At 39.6% G+C, this 21431-nt stretch overlaps 1 protein-coding gene across 6 annotated transcripts in view; it reads left to right on the top strand.

Moving 5' to 3' along the window:
• Positions 1–21431, top strand: part of LOC119561072 (homeotic protein antennapedia) — a 116110-nt gene that overhangs the window by 57583 nt on the left and 37096 nt on the right. The window contains exon 1 of one of the 6 annotated variants that reach the window (XM_037874923.1): positions 19068–19362. The exons of the other annotated variants lie outside the window; for them this stretch is intronic. The gene's annotated coding sequence lies outside the window, so the exon portion shown is untranslated. Of the gene's footprint in view, positions 1–19067; positions 19363–21431 lie in introns of those variants that run through there. 6 annotated transcript variants of the gene reach the window in all.

Below are 21431 nucleotides of genomic sequence, written 5' to 3'. Positions count from 1 at the left end.
GCGGTGCCACAGGAACAAGGACAAATGGCAAGGACACGCCTGCAGTTTGCCTGACTTTTGTCCTTAATTTCGGGCCTAGCGTAATCTTATGCAATTTCGGAACCACGCGAAGGTCAACGGAAAGGACAAGTTATTCAGGGTTTTATGACTACCGATCCTTAATCCCCGTCTTCCAGGATGGAGTGGTGTGGGAAACAGGCGTGTGGTCAGCTAACTGTAGCAAGGTCAATGGCTGTGTCCTCATTATTTCTATGGTCATTAGCTTAATGATAATTTTTACGACCTCCTAAGTTGTAATAATTTTCGGGTCTAAATGTGTTTGGAAATTTGTCGTTCCATTTTTTGTAGAGCTGTTTTCATTTGGAGGGCATATGTCAACGAAAATTTAGAAATATTTGGAATGTTTGGAAAGTGTAAGGAAAATTTATGTGTAAAAATATGTAAATGTTATAAGAATATGTTAATGATATTTTGAAAAACATGATAAAAAACGAATCATTTCCAAACCGGAACTTTTCTCCACTACTGTTTCAATTTTCATTAAAGAAATTCTCATCACAAGCTTCAACCTAATCTGTATGTAAATTCAAGTAATTTCCCTTCTCTCGAATTAGATTAAATTCCTTTCGGCCAGCAATCCCCTGCCAATGTCCCGAAGTCCTGCGAAGTATTTTGTCAGTTTCATTCTGCTGCTGCAATTTACACAAAATTAAATTCACACTGTCCTCGAGGCGGAAAGACAACACAACTCAAGGGGCGATTGGGGGTGGGGCGTCAGGCAATAAATGAAAAAATTCCAATGCAACGTTTGAAGTTTATTGGCCATAAATAAGGGGCCAGAGACCCCCCTACGGCGCAAAGGCTCAAAGGACACTCTGACTACAAGTCGAGCGAGGACAACGAGCGACAGCGATTGACAATTTGATTAAAAACGAGTAGCGAGTGGAAAAATGCATACAGCCAGGATGCATTTACACTTTTCCCCGCCCACAGAAATTAAAGTGAAAGTTTCGTCCTGAATTTAATTTGCGCTGCTGGAAAAAGTCCTGCGAATTGGCAAACCATTCAACCGCTCTGAGTAATTGTTGCTAATGAAAAATGGGAGTGGGTGGCGAATTTAAGTGGCTAATTTCACTGGGGGCTGCCCAGGAATTTCGAGGGGGTTGAGGGGACAGGAATGACAAATGAAATTGCAGCCGCTGCACAAAATGCAAATGAAATGTGCAACTCAGGGGGGCGGAGGGCGGTGTTGTGGGGTTGTTCCAGGACAATTGGTTTTCCCATGTGCGAATGTGTGAACATGAATGCAGTTCTCCACATCCATGTGTTCGTGTTTGTGCATTGCATGAGTGAAATGTCGTTGTCCGTCCCTCTGGCTTCTGTTTTACAAATTTCTCATTTATTGGCCGTGACAAAATATGATACGAAAATTAATATTATTGATTAAATAATTGAAAATGGCAGCAATAAATTATGTCCGGCCCGGCCATTCAGCCCCTTTCGCTCCTATTCTCTGACAGTTTGTTTTGCATTTTGGAATTGGCGTTGACATTTTCCGGTTCGGGATTTGGCTGGTCATTTTGTTTGGAATTTGAATGATTCTCAATGTATATGCATTAATTTGGTGATGGCTATTGATTTGTTGGGGCTTATGGGCACGTTTGGTGATAAGGGAAATGAATTGAGAGATGGAAAATTGTCTATAGGATAGAGTATCTTTAAAGTGGATTAAGGAGAATGATTTTACATGGAATATTTTAGCTGTATTAAATTCATGTAATACTTATTTTTTAATACCTTAGGGTCACAGCTTATTAGTTATGAATTCAAAAGAAAATATTTGTCTTTAATTTCTTAAGGACGTATGTAAACCATTTTCTTAAATATTTGCTAGAAAGTTCTTGAGCATTGCATAAAGCTATATTTGTAATCAATAATTTTCAATGATTTAAAATGTTTCTTAAATCTTTAATAAATATCTTATATTTAAGCATCTTCCCAGCTTCCATCCTTCAGTTGTGCTTTCATTTAGAAACAATTACCACCGAAATTTTCCACCCTTACAAGGCCCTGTGTTCTCTCCAGACAATTTCCTATCCCCCTCTTCATTTGCCTTTCGGTTTTAATAAAATATTTCATAATTCCCTCGACGCTTTTGCTATTGACACTTGCTGATGGCATCTCTTTCCTTTGTCCGTCTCTGTCTTTGGCTCCATCTCTTTCGCTCCGTGCCTCCTGCTGTGCAGTCAAACGCGTAGGTGAAAGTTCACTCCGGCTGGTGGGAGAAGATGCACAACAGTGTCCTCCGATGTTCGTTGTCGTTGTCCACAGGACCTCAGGCTGGCATCATCAACAATGCCAGGAGCAGACGATGGTCCAGTGGGTCTGGGTGCACTACAAAAAATATTTATAGGGCCTGAAATGTAAAGATTTTGAAGAATACCCTTTTTTAAAGATGCTGCAACCGGCAATTTAGTAAAAATTTTAATAATGTGTTTTGAGCCTTATTGTTCTAAATATCTTTAATTTTTTGACAAAAGTTCATTATTTTGTTTTTAATGTTGGAAAATATTTAAAAAAAATGTATATTCCATGAATAAATATAGTCCATCTGCTTTTGCTCTCCTTAGAAAATATTTTTTCCAAAACTTGGTTGAGGCAATAGCTTCTTCATTTCATATATGTGAAATAAATTTTTTTTAAATCTAAATTGTCTTCAAAACTCCTGTTTTCTAAACACTACAAAATGTTCTTAGTGCCCTTTTGCTGGGGTTTTTGTGGGTTCGGTCCTCTGGCGACGGCGGTTGAATTGATTTCAGCGTTGATGGCGTTGACACAAAAAGCTTTTACGGCGCCCTCTGCGGTCGCTGCATACCGCTGGCCACCTACGGCGCATCCTGGAAGCCACCCATCCTCCCCTTTTCGTCCTGCATCCTGTTCTTGTTGCTCTGGGATGATTTACATACAAAGTGAACATGTCGTAAGGGTTTTTTTTTGCGATCTCTCCTGGTGGCAAGAGTTGTCGTTCTCGAAGCCATGGCGGAAATTAAAGTTGTGACACCTTTAACCAAAACCGTGGAAAAATGTGCGAAAATCCCTTACGGATTGGCCAAGAATTCGCGATGAGTTGGATTATTTTTCTTCAATTTATTCCATATTTTTTGGTATGCAAAAAAAGTTTTCATTTGGAAATTGCAACCACCATTGTTGCTGGCGTTGTTTTGCGGCTACCTTTTGGCACAAAGGATGTGTCGCTGGTGCTCGTCCTCGTTCATCCTCATCCTCATCCTCATCCTTTTCCTGTTCCTGTTACTGCTTCTGCCCTCCAGCTGCGTCAGAGAATTTTGGGTTTCCTTTTTTTGGCTGCCCTTTTCAGTTGATTTCGGCCTCGAAACCATTTACGCCCCTCGACTGCGGGGGTTGGTTGGGGGGGCAGGGGGATGTGGCAGGGGCAGGGGTAGCAAAGAGGGGGATCACACAGCATGTCTTCTCCTTGGGCAACGTCAAAAAATATCCGCCCGTGTCTGCATCGAATTCAAGCGGCGGTTTATTATTATATTTTGAGCCCCCTCTCATGCTGTCGGTCTCTTTTTTCTTCGTTCCGTTTTCTCCCTTCCTTTTTAATAATGCAGATATTTTTTTGAAGTGTAATGAATTCAATTAAAGTTCTGTTGAAATGAAGACCTTTTTAAAAAGGGAATTCTCTTGGAAGTAAGCATAATATTTCAATATATTCCTTAAGAATTTATGATACAACAATTAATTTAATAAATATTTTAGAATTTATAAGTTAAGAATTTTTTTAAAAATAGATGGATAGAAGAATTACATATTTCATGTATTTTATTTTAATCCTTTGTCTAAGAACAAAGGTTGTAATTTGACAAATATGAACAAATATTTATTTATTTTTACAATCCGTATAATTATTTTTTTTGCTTAATTCGTATATTTAATATTGGTATAACGCACTTAATAACAAACAAAAGATCCCAATTTTTATGACTCTGTTACAATGACTTGTTAGCATCTCTGCAGATTTTCTGAAAAATCACCCCCAATCAACACAGCTCATACTAAACATAACGCCATTAAAATCTCCATCGTTGATCGAATAAACAGAAAAATCCCTTACCAATCCAGGAATCCGTCAAGGTCGTAAAACTAACCACAGTGAACACTTGATAATTGCCACCCACAGACATAAAACGTAAAAAGCGTTAACTGATTTACTTAACCAGTTGGTTGGGCGAAAATCCAACAAGCATTTGGCACACATTTTATTGTAAGGCGTGTGGGAAAAAGAGGGGAAAGCGCAAGAAACGGCTGGTAGACGGAGATGGAGATACTGGGCAAAAGATAAACGTCGACAAAGCGATTTGTATCTAATTTTATGAGGTCATAAAAAGCAATCATTTCGCCATTTGCCGCACAGACCGCAGCTGGCTGTTGCCCATAAAATGTGTGGCCCAGCCCCTGCTCCACTTCAAGAAAGGTTCTTAGGCGGCAGTAAAACGGATTTTATGACCTTAGAACTCCCGTTTCGAAAGCCCGAAGTTGGTTAAGTGAATTACATGAATTGGCTGCTTATTGGATTTTAATTGTTACGGCCAAGCCGGAGGAGTGGCCAGTTCAAAAGTCGGAAGCGAAAAGGTTACCCCATCCAAACCACTTCCGACGAAAGGCCGAAAAGACAACAGACTTTTTATTTTAGAATCCAGATAAGCGTGTCACATAATTAATTAGCTACAATGAAAACTTCAACTAATTAGCGCAGAAAACAATAATACAGCTGAGGGAAAACTCTGGTTTTTTATTATTTTTTATTTTTGGGGAAGGTAAGGTCACCGAGAACGTGAACGGAATACAGAAAAATGCGCCGTATTTATTTTTATGAATTCATAAAATAATTTATATAAAAAGAGGAAAGCGAGATAAAAGTTTCAAGGTTCTCTGCACAGCAAGCGGGGGCAGTCGAGGGTTAAGCGAGCGTTTGGGGCAATTTTAATAATTATTAAAAATTAGTTCCATGTGTTTCCTGCAGCTGTCCATGAATGGAAATCAACTTGCGTTCCCGACCCCAAGTTGATACCTTTCCAATAATTCCCGCGATGGAGGGGAGGAATCTCCTCAATTTGGGGCCATAAATCAATCCCGGTCCCTTTCAAAATGTCTGTGTTTATTTTCGGGGGAGCTTTTCGAGAAATCTTTATAAATATGTATCCCGATCCGGCTGTCTCGTAAACATGTTGCAAAACACTTAAAATATTTGGTTTATTTCATGTATATTTCCCTAAAATAATAAACATCAGTTTCTTTTCCAAGCGTGACACTTGCCGAGCGCTAAAACTGTCAACCCGCTCTTGTCATAATTAAAACACACCATTTCGCCTAATTCCCTGTTGGCTCTTTTTGTTTAAACAAATTCTTGTCATGGTCGAGAAAATCCATTTGGCAGCCAGCGTTGATGGCTGATTTGGCACTTTGTATGTGGGATAATAAATTTGAAGAGGCTCTCTAGTATATTGGCTTGAAAGAGAATTGTGACAAATAATAGCGGGTGGGGTTATTTATGAAGACTTTATTAAAATATAATTAAGTGGCGTTCACAGTTGTTTCACATTAAGGGTTATTTGTGTGAAAAATAGTAAGGTACCTAATCTAAAAATATTTTTCATATTTCTTATAAAAACTGAGTGTCTCTCCGTTTTAATTTAGATTTTCTTGATATAAATCCATCTCAAAATCTGCACTCCAATTTCCCCACACGCATCACTTCGCCCACTACAATCTTAATTGCTCCACAATTATAAATACATACACATAAAAAAGACATTCCCGCACGCAATGTTAAACAGGAATCCGGTATCCGGATTATGAATGAGCGAGTCCTGTAATTAGAGCAATGAGCCCGGCGTCAGATCGTTATCCTTGTGTGCAAACATATGAGCCACAATAAAACTCAATTTGGAGCATAATATTCCTCCACTCTCTTTGTGCCGCCTGCGTTGTTTGTATTTAATTACGAATATATTTTGAAATACTAGCGTGGCATACAAAATGGGGAAATGAAAAATGTTTGCACGCACATGTCATGTCAACTGCAAACGCATAAAATTTATTCAAAACACGCAAAATTCAAAAGCCAGAACAGCAACAACACGAAGCACACGTTACCCAAAATTTTGGCCGAATGGTTTGTTTTGAACACCCAAAAGTTGTGAGGCATCCCGAAAAGGAATAGTTCCCGACACGCTTTAAGCGCCATTATATGTATGAGCAAGTCCGAAAATATGCCGCTTTTGGCATAGTTTAAAACGGTTTCTTTTCAATGAATTTTAATTTGAGATTGTTCGAAGATCGAAGCACATTTTTCATGTACCCATTTGAAGCTAGGAAATCACAACAAAGATATTTTAAAACCGGCTTCAGCCGTTGTACATTTTTTGTTGATGAATATGAATTGTTCATTTTTTTGAACAACTTAAAATTTAACTAGGTAGCTTCTAAAACGACTGTAAATTTAGCTGCAAGTTATCATTAGACTCTCAGACAGGAAGAGGGAAAATACTCAGTCTGGGAGCCCGAAAAGGGCCGAAAAACCCCCCCTCCAACTCCAGCTTGAATGAAAGGTGCAATTTTTATGATTTATCGCCATTATTATTATGAAAGCCGCCGGAGCTGGAAATGAAACCACAGCTAGGGAAACCAAAGCAAAGGCACAAAGGTAAAGGCGAAAAGGTAAACTCAAAGAATTTCTTAGAGTTAAATTATTCAAAAAAACGAAAAAAAAAACAATAAATAGAAATTTGTGTGTAGTCTCCACTGTAATTTTCTAAGACTCTGGCCAAAAGTTTTCGGTCAAAGAAACCGGCGAAAACAAAAACAAATTTAATAGGGGCGAACCAAATAGTGGAAGATGGCGGCCAGCCAGGGGAACATTAACATATGCAGCAGTTCACACGATATAGACATATATATAAGTCGGAATATATATATATCACCCACACTGGCAAGAAAAACACACAGATACTCGGCCACTTACACACTTGCACTGACAGGTGCCAAGGCATTGAACATTGACTGGCATCTGCTTGGGGGAAAAACGAAAAGATACGACCTGAACGAACACCTCCAGATGGGATCGATAAGCACTTACATAAGCGACTCGCCGCGTACTACTAGCATGGTAATTTGCCCGGGGCCTATCGCAAATCTATCGATAATTTGTAGTGAAATTTACGCCTCGTTGTTATGGTATCGCAAAAATTTAGCGATTTACTGAGCTTGGTGGCGTCATCAGGTCGATAAAGCAATTTGGTAGAGCCCACCCAGAGTGGATCAGCTTATAACTGCACCGCCGCTGCATAACAACATCAAAATTTAAAGTTGTCAGTGCCGCTAAAAACGAAAAATACAGACAAATAATATCAATAATGAAAAAAAGGTTGAATTGATCAGTTATAGACCCGAACCCTAACTCAAAAAGGCAAACACGTTTGAAATAAAAATTTTGCAATTATTATATTACTATTTGTTCTTCATTCAAATTGTTACCAATTCTACTACAGTATTCTTTTACTGACCCCACTGTGCAGTCCTGTCATTAGATGGACGCATGACGCACAGTTTGGGCCGAAGTCAGTTCCAGACACCAGTAAACAACAACCCGTGTCGATAGAAGGGGGTGAACAGGACCCCCGGCTGTATACGGTTTCAGAGGGGCTTATAGGGGGGCTTCGATATGCTAATGCCTCGGTGTGTGTGTGATTTTCTAACATTCGCCGTTCACAAAAGCTGAGGCCATTCCGGACAGGTTGAGACACACGCGTAAAAACTGCACAAAATTGAAGGGCCAGCAAAGGAAAAAAGACTGCGAAGAGTGGGTGAGCGATAAAGATAGGTATACCGAGAGGGAGAGAGAGGGATTGTGCCACTAATCGCTTCAACTCCAGGCAACCCTCGACCAGAAGACCAGACAGCCAGAACTGACCAACTGCACGAGATCATAGACGTTTGATAGGAGGCTAAAAGGGGGTTTCGGGAGGAGCCAAAGGGGGGTTCATAGGGGCCAATAGAGGGGTGCCAGGGGTGCTAATGCACATGTGTGCGCGATGAGGAGATGTTGGCCGGATTGGAGCTGGAACCTCGAGCTGGGACTTGGCCACGTTCGACCAATTCCCGGCAATTCTGCAGTCAAAGCGTTCGCATTTTGATTGATTTTAAATGATTATGGTTGACAGTGATTTATGTGCGCCGCATGCATATATTGGGCCAACAGGAGATGGCCATGTGTCCGACTGAGGACCCCCCTTTCTGGCCATAAAACGAGTTTAACTGATTCGCACGCACACAGGAAGGACAACAACATCGATTCTGATTCGGATTCTGATACGGCTTAGATGACTTAGAAGGGAGTCGGGCCTGGAGAACGGGGCCTCTATTCAAAGCACGTTCCCTGACCTAATCTAAGTAAAAACGCCCACAAAATTACCACAAGCTGCGAACTTCTCGGACCCACTGTGTGTGTTTGTATATGCCTGGGATTTGATTATGGGTTGGCGTTTGTGTCTGGTCAGCTCTTTTATTTTGGTTCGATTTCTTTTTGTGTCTCTTGGCCGCTGCCCAAAATCGATCCCTTGCCACTTTTTAATGAATCGATTTGAACTCGAAATGGGAGCGGACAGAGAGAGGTTCCAGGAAGTTCCAGGCCAAATTGGATTACCATGTTGGTCATGGCCAAGGGCCAAGGGTCGCGATTTGGGTTCGGTTTTGAGGATGCAATTGGGACGGGGATTGGGACGGATTCAAAGAAAACATTTAAGTTATGAACATATGTTTATATACTGAATAATGTAACAAATATATCATATTAAATTAAATATTTTGAAAACCCTAGAAGAATATCTCTCAGAATAGATTTTCCCATAAAAACCCTTCTAATTTAATGCCCATCGCCAAAGCTGTGCGAAACCTGAAATGCAATCCGATAAACCTTGGACCAGACCCAATCTTGATTATCTTGGATCGGGACATAAATGGGATATGTGGGGGGCAGAGGGGCATAACTCGTGCATTGCGTCATTTCATGTCACAATTGTGTGACAATCAAAAATCAACTCAAATCGAATCGAATCGGAGGGAAAAACTGTAACAACTTCATTCCGCAATGAGCGAGATAAATTTGACTTGTAGGTGCGTGGCTTACAAGAAAATGTCAAAAACCGGTCGCCAACGGCAAACCCGGCTAACAATGAGGCGCAAAAACGAGCGACAACAACGCAACAGGTTAACCAACATAGTCGCAGGCATCTTGTGCATGCGCAGATATCCCAGACCTCAGACCGTAGACTTCAGACTTCAGAAGGGGACCCAGAAAAACGTACTCCGTATATCATAAATACGCATAACTCGTGCGCAAAAACGTCAGACACAAATGGTTGAGAAAAGTCGGCAAAAACCAAGAAACAGAAACCCAGGCCGAAAGTTGCATTAAATTCATTAGCCCAGAGTCCGACTTTGGCAGCCGGAGAAGGAGCTCTTGGCCAGTTGCAATAACGAATGGGGCTCGGATCGAAAAGAGCAGCCACAATGGGTAACCAGGGGAGCAATTGCATGGAATTTGGATCAAACAATTGAGTTATAACAAGACATGCACTTGGAGTAAAGAAGTTCTGGAGTAAAAGCAAGAGGTTATAAAAAAATTTAAATTAGCTTGACATAAAATTGATAAAACTATGTTAATCTTATAGGTTTATTTTCCAAAACATAAGAGTTCATATACTGAAAGGAAAAAATATTTTTTTTAGTGCAAAATTATTTTATTAGAACAAGTTTTTTTCGAATACCGTTTAATATTGATTATGTCATTATCAGCAAGACTTTTTTTTCTAACTTATTACATTTGTAAACATAATATATTTGGAGCTTTTCCTTAATTTAATATTATTTTTCTTAGTACATTTTCTTCAAGTGTTCTCTTCGGGGACACATTCGTGCTGAATCCAGATCACCTGATGAAGATGTCGAGATCAATGATCGAGAGCGGCGAGTTCATAAATTTGTTTTATGAAGTGCCAGAGACATTTGTAACGAATGAACGATGAACGATCAGCGATTACGATTGAAGGCACTTAAAAAGGGGTTCCCTTGTATTATATGATCTTGGAAGGGAATGCCTGATTAAGTTCTCATAGCTCGCTCTTTAACAGGTTCCCTTTTTTTTAACGACGAGAAAATCATTATCCGGCAACTGTTAGCTTTGTCAGCAACAGATTTTCCATTTTCGAGGAAAATATTTTATTTTAAGAGAGAGGGAAATGAAAAGAAATTGAAAACTCTACAGAAAAATATATATATTTCCCTTACCTTTGTCGGCGGCGCCAATCGAAAATTGTTTGCAAACATTTTTGCCTGCATTTTTTTCGCTTTTGCTTGCTTGCTTCCGTGGGGAGAGTTTTCGGGAGGTCCTGTGTCCTCAGTCCTGAATCCTGCGCCCAACGGATGCTGACAACAGCTACCGGCCAAAGGCAGTCGGCAGTCGTGTCGCCTGCCGAGTGAAAATAATCGAATTACTTTCAACAGAATAATTTCTAATTGAAAAATATTGTAACTCATGTATGGCGCGGGTTCTGGTCCTGCCAATTCTCCACCTCCAAGGACGAGGGACTCCACCCACTTATTCCTCCCGAAAGTTGACCATTTTCAGCTCTGGCGGTTGTTGATTTTTCTCTATTCGGGGTTGGAGTTTCTTGAACTGATTTTAGGCAGTGCGTTGGTGTCGCTACAATGATTCATTAGGGAGAACATTGCCAAGGGGTTGCTTCGAAAGGTTTTTAAGGGGATTGCCTTCCTGTTTAATTTCCTTTGGTCACGTGTAAGCGTGTGACGAATTTTTAAGTGCATTTCACTTGTGCAAATTAAGTAACTGTAATCGCAACTTCTTATCGATGATATTTTAAGACTTCAACCGATTAAAAAATGTGTTTTCTTTATAACTTTAATGTTGGTAATTGACATTTTTAAACAAAGAACCATTTTGATCTAACTATGTCTGAGAATCACGACCCTAAAATTTAAGTTTATTTATGTTTCCGTTACAATGGATAACATTCCCGTAATTCATAAACAAATGAACTAACCACATATTTATGTTTCTTTCATTTCAGGTACCGTACATATTCTTTGACTATGGTTTGTTATGGTAAGAAACTTCGATCTTGATATTCTCCTGGCTGTAACTTTATCAGATCACCCCAAAACTCTGACCCATGAGAAGAATAACCCATTAGGCATTGTTCAACTTCAACTCATCCAAGTGTCTCTCAAGCGCAACCAATTAAATTTTTTGTTCTTCTTGTATTAAGGCCGAAAAAAACAAGCCAACCCAACCCCAGACGAAAAGAATACGCCATGAATAATATTTGGAATTTGTTGAAAATTTTTTGGTGCTTCTCAAAATGGAAAACTTTAAGGCAGACGCATTCCCATTTCCATTTTCATTTTCACAACTCCAACCATTTCGACTGCGTGCGCTTTCAACTTGAGTGCGTGGCGTACAATTAACATTTTCCATTTTCCGGTTGCCAGTTTTGCACCTTTTGTGCCTGCCGTATTTATGAATATTAATCGGGGATGCTGGGATCCGGCTTCCTTTGGCGGCCATGTTGCCGCCGGCTTATCCATTTTGAGAGCAATCAATCTGAGAAAATCCTCCCCCTATCTGGTGGCTGGTATCTGCTTTCTGGTGGATGGACAGACGCCATTCCAGATGCCACAAAATCTCTCCGACTGGCGAGGGGAGTGAGCAAGTGAGTGACAGTTCGTCAGCTCGATTTTAGACACACTTCAGCCCTCGTCGCTGCCGCCATAATGACAGCACTCATCCGTCATTGTCCGTGTCCGTGTTTCCATGTTTCAGTTTCAGTTCCTGCCTTTTCGGGGGTGTTTTTTCCCAATGCACACGCACTAGGAAGTGTCCAAAAATCCGGCAAAGACAAGTCAAGTCGCCCTCTCTTGTTTCGAATACAAAAAAAATTTCCATTTCGTGTTTTGAAGTTTGTTTTTTGTATTTTTACCCTCCGAAACACGTTTCTAAAATTGAAATTCTTTTCTATTTTTTCCCGGTTCGGTTCGGGTAATCATTTCGTGTACAGTTTTTGTGCGCCTAGATTGGAACATGTGCGTTGCCAACACCAGCAGGAAAACCAGCAACGAGAAATGGGACAGGACAAGGCAGCATGTCCAGCCCCCTCTGCCCATGTCCTTCGGCTGCTCTTTTTGTGTGTTCCCTTGCTGTCCTTAGAAAATGTCGAAATTGATATTCGTTACAATGAAAACATTTCAATTTCCACTTGATGTTTTCAGCCTTAAAGGGGGGCGTGTTCGAAGGTTTTTGTACTCATTCTTTCTCTGTCATTTGTTAAAATTTTCGGTGGAAATTATTCGGAGGGGAGTTCGTGGCCGAATCGATGACAGGTGCGGCTCGTAATTCGGTGTAATCATCTCGGTTGACTTATGCTCTCATTTGCGGCTAGGTATATCAAATTGGTTGGGAATGGTCAGGAGTTAGAAGCAGTTATTTTTGTGCTAAAAAAAAAATTACTTTTTTGTTGGGTTTAAAATTGACGTATTATTTTTAAGCAAAGAAATTTATATAATGAAGATGTAGAAATTTAAACATGAATCAACACAGGAAAGTAAAAATCCTTTTTGAGTTCATATATTATTAAATTAGCATTCCTAAATTTGGCTTTATATACGACCTTTTTTGTTAGCGATTTGATTCCGTCAATCTATGTATACATTTTATCGAAAAGAGTTTAATTCTACAAAATGAAAAATAAATCCCTGCTCCATGGTCCAGTACTTAGTCAACGTGTTCTATTGCCTAACAATTCTATTAGCGTTAATTAATATTCAGTGGGTAAAGGGCCAAGCCGCAAATGTGACCGACACAAGGCCTCTGCCCACTCCTCCCCCCTTTTCGTCCTTCGGCCAACTCCCACCCACACAGATACAAACACAGACAGAGACACCGACAGACAGGGAATGTCAGGATTGGGGCTGCCCGCTGTTCCGCTCCTGTTGCTGCTGCTTCTTCCCAGCTCTTCCTGCTGGTACCCCCCCCCTCCCCCAAATCCCCCAGCCCCTCAGCCCAACTCCCCCACTTCCAGGACCCTTAACCCTGTGCTGGTGATGATTACAATGATGGTTTCTCCCGGCTTCCTTTTTGCTTATTTGCGAGCTTTTGTTTTGCTTTCTCTGTTTGTTGCCAGCGGCCTTTCGGGTTGATAATTTTTTGTTTCAGCCGCTTCTGCTGCTTCTGTTGTTTTCGGTTTTCGGTTTGGTGTTTTGTGTTTTTTGGCTTTTGTTTCGTCATGTGTGCATTTCATTTCATTTGATTTCCTATGGCGACTGCACGGAGAGAAATTATTGTGTTGTATTTTATTTAAGAAGTATCTCCAATCGCAAAAAGGCATGTCAAAAATGGTCTTAACAGTCTTCAAATAGTTATTAATAATTTATTTAAATAATATTTGATATAAATTTGATTTTTTAAAGTCTTCCAAATGAGTTTACAACTTAAAAAACATAAATATAACATATGGGTTTAATAAATTTAAAAGTATTTTTAAATATTTTAATAAAGAGGAACTTCTATAACTTAACTTAGATTGTATGGCCACTACACAACACTCTATAAATAATTATTAGTAATTGATTTATACTATATTTGGTATAAATTACATTTTTTAAAGCATCATTAATGAGTTTTCGACTTTAAAAATAAAAATATAGTACATGGGTTACAGTAAATTAATAAATATTTATATATATTTAAATAAAGGGGACCTTCTATAACTTAACTTAACTTAGATTGTATGCCCTCAAGGTTTCCATAAGTTTCTTCAATTAACGAAAGCTTGTCTGTATATCAAGTAAAGAATTACCACTTTTTTCAGTGTAAGACAGTGACGTCGACTGAGGCAGCGGCGGCGGCAGAGGCTTGTGCGCCCATGTTTGTTCTTTTGACAGGCAGTCAACCCGTCGTCATTTCATTTGTTCAGCAGCGCGCACTCAGCCATGCCCGCACCACCCCTCCGCCGCCTGCTTCCCACCCCCTCGGTTCGCCACCCCCTTTAGCGGCCCACCCCTCTTACCACTTTGCCACCAAACCGTTAGCAGAGCAGCGGCAGCGGCAGCAAAACGGCGTTTCCTTTCCCTTTTCAGTTTCATTTCCCGTGCGCCCAAAGTTGAGCCCCCCTCCCCGGAGTTTTCCCCCTCGGCCGCCGCCCCTGGTCCCGGCAACGGAGTCCGCCTGTCAGTCTAAAACGGAGAGCGAGCGTCCTTCTCGACCGTCGACCGACGACCGACGACCCGTCGCTGGGTCCGCTGTCCGGCCATTTTGATTTATGTGCGTTTCATTTCGTCGTTCAATACTCATATGCGAATGCGAGCCGGAATGTGCGATTGTGTGTGTGTTTGGGTGTGTGTGTGCGAGTGTGCCAGTGTGTGTGCGGATCGGATATGGGAGTTTGGAATATCTTTTGCCAGTCAACTCGGTCACTCCCCGCCCCTCGCTCTGAGCCTCCTGCTAGACTGGATATGGATGCGGGATATCCACAGATTGGAACACACAAATAGAAGCCTATTCCCTGGTTTATATTGAAACTAAAAATAGAAAATAGGTCAAAATGCATAACCTAAGTAATCATATTAGAAGAGGAAAATAAATAAATAATGGTATTATTTTTATATTATCAATAAATTGCAGAAGTAGCTTAACAGAACAGTGAAGTAGAACAGGAAGATATATTAGATGCTCACATGGGTGGTTTGAATAGTCTAGGTTTTATATTTAAGCGGAAAATGACTCCTTAAAAATAATTTTTAAGTTGAATAATCTTTGAAATGCTGTCCTTATAACATAAATCATTTAACAATTTTCTATAATTTTATTGAAAAAAAGAAATGAAGATTTCTTTGAACTGCCACCAATATGATAGTCGTTTAACTGATAAATCGGAAATCGATAGTCCCTTTATTACATGGTTTATATTATATCAAAATTATATGCTATTTACTTTTCCCCGACTGTAAAAGTGGCAATGTGACCGAGTGTTTTTGTTGGAGGCTCTGTATGTGTGCTCCCATTAGCAGTTGCATGGGAGGCTCTAATTTCGAGTCCTGGAGTGGAAGCTGCCAGGACCACGTAACGTTTTTGATTTTCGTCTTTGTCAGCTTTTGGCCTGACAACAGTGGGTCGACGGAGGGTGGTCGGATTTTGAAGAGGGTGGCCGCGGGAGTGGACCCTTTTCCCTAAGTTGAAATTTCAATTCAACGGATTTTGTGGCGAGAATTGTTTTTGATACGTCGTTGGCCATTGTGAATGGCCGTTTCTTCCTGAGTGCAGGATATGGCTAATGACGTCCCGCTTCAGAGTCGCCCTGATTGAGCAGCGATTCTCTGAAAGGGGGCAGGATGCTGTGCGGCATGAGGGTGTCCCTTTCGGGGGTGGGGAAAAGTGCATTAGGGATGGCCCGTGTACAAGGATGTGAGCGCAATCAAGAAAATTGCCGCGCTTAATGGATGTTAAATGTGCTCGAAACAGATGCCGAAATAAATTAAATTAGTGCGAGTAAAACAGGAGCAAGTAAATACTGGGAAAACGGCAGACAATTTTTTGGGGTAATTTAAAATTTAAGTTAAGAACATGTTTGGAAGACATAAAACAATTTAAAATCAACCAAATTATGCAGCTATTTCAAAATTGTTTTTATGTATTTAAATAGAAAGTAAATATAATATAAATATAAATGTGTATTTCTATCTCTCTACAATGTAAGTTCTTTGAAAAATGCAATTTAAGATTACAATTCTTATATTAAACAGTATTCCTTCGTGATATCCACGTTTTTTATATTTAATTGTTCCTTATAAATCGTACTGTAAGCCAGCCTAGCCACTTTTATCTGGCATCTGCACGAACCTTTAGCCCCCAGGCAGATCTTAGATTTCTAGCCCAAAAAACGAGAAAAGACGACAACAACAACTGTTGCTAGTTGGTGCGTTGCAAATGCATTAAATGAAGTTATCAACACGATCGTGCCCTCTCTGTCTGGCCCGCTCGCCTTCGTGCCATCTCTGTCTGAGTAAGAAACAGAATTTAGATTTATGGCTTCACGCAATTAGCGCTTAAATATATGCAAAGGGATATTGAAAAATCAGATATAGCATCTGATTTGAATGCAGGAGTAAAACAGGACCTTTGGGCATAATGAAGCCATACCGGTGGGTAGGGAAAGGGAGGGGAAGGAGGTCCTTGGCCCACGGCGTTCACTGACCGACGACACTCTCGATGACTTCCCCGTTTCCACGCTTTTCACTTTCAATTGCGGCTCAACTTTTTACTATATAGTAGAAGCGGCAACAACAATTGCGCCGCCAAAAGCCATAAATCTTTTTTCTCCGCTTTTTATTTTTTTTGTGTGCGTGCTCTTTGAGGGGGGATTTCCGAGAGGGGGATATTTGTATTTCATATGCATGGCGGTAATTTTTGTGATTATGTTGTTGCTGTATGTTGTCCAAAACAGAAAGAAAAAGCAACAACGTCGAATTCAAGTTCAGCCTGTTCCCATAAACAAAAAAGCTAAAAAGGGTTCGCTGGCTACTAAACAAACAGAGCTCCTCACCCTTTGTGGATTCTGAATTATTATATATTCATGGCAGCAATTATCGGCACAAAATCAAAGCGCCAATCCAAAAGCGACAAAGAATTTCTATCTAAAATTTGAATTTCCCATGTGCAAAGCTCTCTTTTATATAGTTATCATTTATATTCAACAGCTTTTATTTATTTATTAACATTTTTCTTGATTGCTTTCAATGTGTATTTAATTTATGCCCGTTTATAAATACCCAGTCGCTGGTTGTAACTTCTGCCATTTAATGTAATTATTATTTCGATTTCGATTATTACTTCATTTGCACGCCAACAAGTTGCGCAACACTCGTCTGCAACATTCTAAGCGAGTTGCCTGGCAACAAATGTTGCCCGAGAACACAGTGCGCGGAAAAAAATGGGAACGGCAAATTATTTGTACAAATTACAAATGGTTGATCATATAAATACCCAAGAAATGTAAAATATTACTGCTTTCAGAAAAATAATTGTATGTCCTTCAGCAAACGGGACAAAACTTTGACATTTTCGTTCTTACATTTAAACTTCGAATCCTTATAAAACATTAAATAATTAACAGGCTAACGAATAATATGTTTAATGGAATGATTTAAACAAAACAAAATTTAATTTTCATAAGTTCCAATGGCAATCCTATACTATCAAGAATTTAAAATATAATTATTTTGATAAAACAATTTTAATAAATACCTAACCTAATAAAATTGTTTCAATTTGTTCATAATTATATTAATTATTTGAAGTGTTGAGCTAAGAGTACTAGAACAGTGACATAGGTTGAGTAACGCCATTTTTTATTGTTAATTTTTGTAAAAATATTACCATTCTGTTTAAAATACCCAGAGCGGGATAAAAGTTAAAGTTGGGTCAGTTTGCTGAGAGACATATGAACTTGAAAACTTTAAATGCGTTTACCTTAAAATGCTATACTCTTAGTGTATATAAAGAAAATGAGCGGTGTGTTTAAGATTATCAAAATGATTAACAAAATCTCATAATAAAGAGTATTTGCTTATTTTAATGGCTTCAAAGCGAATTGCTTCTTCTTAAATTACATTGTATTATTTATTATTACTTTGTAGATCCTGTAACAGCAACTAGTCGGCCATCCCGCACTGTGTCTCCTCCTCCAGCCGGCGTGTGTGTGGTTGCACAAAAACAATGCCGCCATTTATCATTTTCGTTGGTGGCTGTGTTGCTGTCGCTGATGTTGATGTTGCTGCTGCTGCTGGGCGGCAACATGTTGCTGGCGGGGAGCAACTAGCAACAGCACAGCAGCAGCAGCAGCAGTCGAATGTTTACGAGCCGGGCTCATTGTGATTCACTGGCGGTTCAGTTGTGAATGAATGAACGTGCCAAATAGACGTGCCGCCGCCGCTCGATTCGCACTTGGTTCTCGGTTCTGCCGTCGTTTCTCGCGTTTAGCTCCGTTCGGTTCATTCCCAAATTCCCACAAAATCGGACGTAAAAATACACTCCAGCGGTCCAGCACGGAAATAAGATAAAGAAATCTCGAATAAATACAAAAATAAATTCGAAAAGTCGACGGTTTCTCGTTTATTCGCGCTGCCTGCCCAGGACCAAAACAAATAAAAGGGGAGAAAAAGAACAGGAAGCAGATAATAGTGACATAAGCGACCTTTTCGCAAATATTTTTGGCGCAAAATGAGCGGGCGCCAAGTGCTGCGTGGTGGAGCCGCCTGAAAATGACATGGAAAATTCGCCGAAAATCGCGAGTGCTAGAGTCAGCATCAATCAGAAAACACACGAAATAGATTTTTTAATAATTTCTGGCTGCAACTCAGGCCCCACATACATAGCATATAGGGCTTATCTGATAGCCCAGCAGCAACATTGAACTTTCCGGCTGCGAAGGAGACGACACCGAGATTGCCAATTTTCGTTGGGTTTGTTTGGAACGGTTCTCCAGGCACCGGCGATAAGAAATCCATGCTGATAAGGACAGGAGGACGGTCCGCGGCAAATTGAATTCGAGTTCGATTTTGATTTTGACCTGTATGAAAGCCAGCGGAGATACGGATACCTCTGGGTTTATGGGTAGAAAACGCAGAGCGTCGCGCCAACATCGAAATTATTTGCGTTTGCATCTTCTCGTCCTTTCGTTTATCGTTCTGATTGCCATCGTGGTGGCGCGGTTTCTATTAATTTTGCTTCTGTATCGTTTGCAAAACCTCAAGAAATTCAAAAAGTTCATCATCAGCAGCCGCAGCATAAAAACAAACGCGTGTAAAAACCAAAATTCAAGCAAAAACAAAAACATTAACTCAATCTCAATCTCAAAACATTCGCATCGTTTGCACACCAATATGCTTAGTTCGCCTGAATTGTGATTGTACATATATAAATAACGGCATTAAATATTAAAATTTAAGAAGTAATCTAAGTGTAAATCTTACAAAACGTCTACGTTTTAAAAAAAGAAATTGTGATATTATATATTTAACGGGAGAGTCAAAGTATCAGCAACAATATTGTGTACATATAGTGAGCGAGGGACATCAATGAATATTTTGGCTGAGCAAAGTACACACGAATAAATATAAATATACATGAATATATATTTTGGGCACCGATTTTTACGCAACAACAATTATATATCGATAGAAAAGACACGAAAACAATCACAGAAAACTAAGGTAAATATTTGAAATCATTGAAAAAAAATAGTTTTTTAAGGGGAAGGAAAATGTATGTGTCAGACTCTACAAAGAACATGCATTAAATTTATTGTCAATACAATCTAAAATTTTAGATTTTAGAATATTATATTTGTTAAAAATAACATTTTTCGATATTTATTCGATTTTCCATTTGAATCATACTGAATTAATTAAAGTCATCGTATATTTGCATTCCTAAAAGCTCTCATTTTCAGTACTGCAAAATAAATTCAATTGTCGTCACATTCCAGTTTACTGTCTCACACAGTAAACCGCATTTAATAACATGAAATTCGGAATCCATAAAACAATTAAGTTTCAATTGGAACCGCCTAAAACAATGATATGCCAAAACGTCGGGCAGATAATAGTTGATAATCAAATTAATTAGCATAAACGCGTGTCGATAATTCAATGTAATCAGAAAGTCTGAACCTGAATCGGAATAATTCCCATAGAGGCGAGCACTTGCAGTCGGATGATTAATGGCAGAGAATAATGCCACATAGCGATAGAGGGGGATCGTCGAATGATATTCACGGCTAGTTGCGATTTAATTATATCATTAAAGCAGTTCATAAATCTTTCTCAGTCGCTCCTCGTCGTCGCTTTACAAAGCAAATTAGCACCGAGTAATCGGAATCGCGAATGGTAATCGTGGATTAAACACTCGAGTTCCACGATAATCAAACAAGTTGTTCTCTAAACACCAAAAATACAAAATGAAACCGGGAAAATTCATGGAATTGCACCTAATTTATGGGGCGAAAGGGATAGCAGGAGAGTTAGAGCGAGAGATCCCCCGAACATATGAAATAATTAGCGCACGCAGATGCAGCGATGGCAGATAAGAAAGAGAAAGAGAGGGAGAGAGGGAGCAGTCAGAGAGGGGCATACGGGGAGCGAGCGAGACGGAGTGAAGCCATTCCCCAATTTTCGACCTTATCCCCCGCAATATCTCCCCTCTCGCTCGCTCAGCTGCAATTGGCAATGCCCATAAATCATTTCTCGCTCATATTTTCGCGCATATTTTTTAGTTTTCTCTCATCTGGCATATGAATATGTTCGCCACACACACACAGCCACACAAACCGGCCTTTCTGTGTGTTGGTGCAATAATGATGTGCCGCTGAATGGCGTCAAAGTATTCAAGTAACAATTAATTTAATTGCCACTGCAAATAAAACATGAAAAATTACAAGAATTTTTCAATGTTTCCAGCGGGTAATGAGAAGCGGAAAATCCTATGGATTATCACATTCGAGATCTCTATCGGGTACTGTTTGATTAAACGATTGATGTATATTTTAAGACACTTTGCGGAATAATTATAGCTTAATAACTGTTTTAATTAGCTGTAATTCTGAATCATGACTTTAAGATAGGATTATGCTATAAGTTAAACTGAAATCATGTACATATAAGAAAAAAGATTAGGTTGTGTTGAGATTGATGCGCTATATATACTTTGATTTAAAGCAGACATATATTTAGATGTATTTTATTATTAGCAAACTGAAAATAAAATGGGCAAGTAATTATTTTTCAACGTGCTAACGCTTTTCACGTATTTTTTATAAACATACCATAACAAATTGGCCCATTTTTTGGTGCACTTCCTTTATGAAATCATCAACAAATTGCATTTTGCACCACGTTCTTTATTTGTCCGGCACTTTCATTGAGCAAACAATTCCGAGACAGATAAAAAACAATCTCTTTGTTGCCCGTGCGCATATTTATAAAGTAAATATAACATGCTGTGGCAATCATTTCAACGCCTCCCGTTGCACAAAGCTCTCACCCTATCCAAAAGCCAAGGCTGTGGGGCACGAACAGTTCTACAAAAAATCAGTGAAAAAACGAAAAGAACTGACAACTGTTTGGCGAAACTAAACCAGGCTCACAAGCCACCAACGGTGCAAAATTGGGGGCCTAGGGGGGCGGGAAGCCGACTTGTGGGACCCCGTCAGACAGCCGCTTTTTTCCCCTGTTGTTGTTGTCTATCGGTTTCATAAGTTCTATGAATAAATTTCCATAAATGT

Source organism: Drosophila subpulchrella, unplaced genomic scaffold (genome assembly GCF_014743375.2).
Source record: "Drosophila subpulchrella strain 33 F10 #4 breed RU33 unplaced genomic scaffold, RU_Dsub_v1.1 Primary Assembly Seq354, whole genome shotgun sequence".
Taxonomy (NCBI): Eukaryota; Metazoa; Arthropoda; class Insecta; order Diptera; family Drosophilidae; genus Drosophila; species Drosophila subpulchrella.
This window is presented reverse-complemented; position numbering and strand designations above follow the sequence as displayed.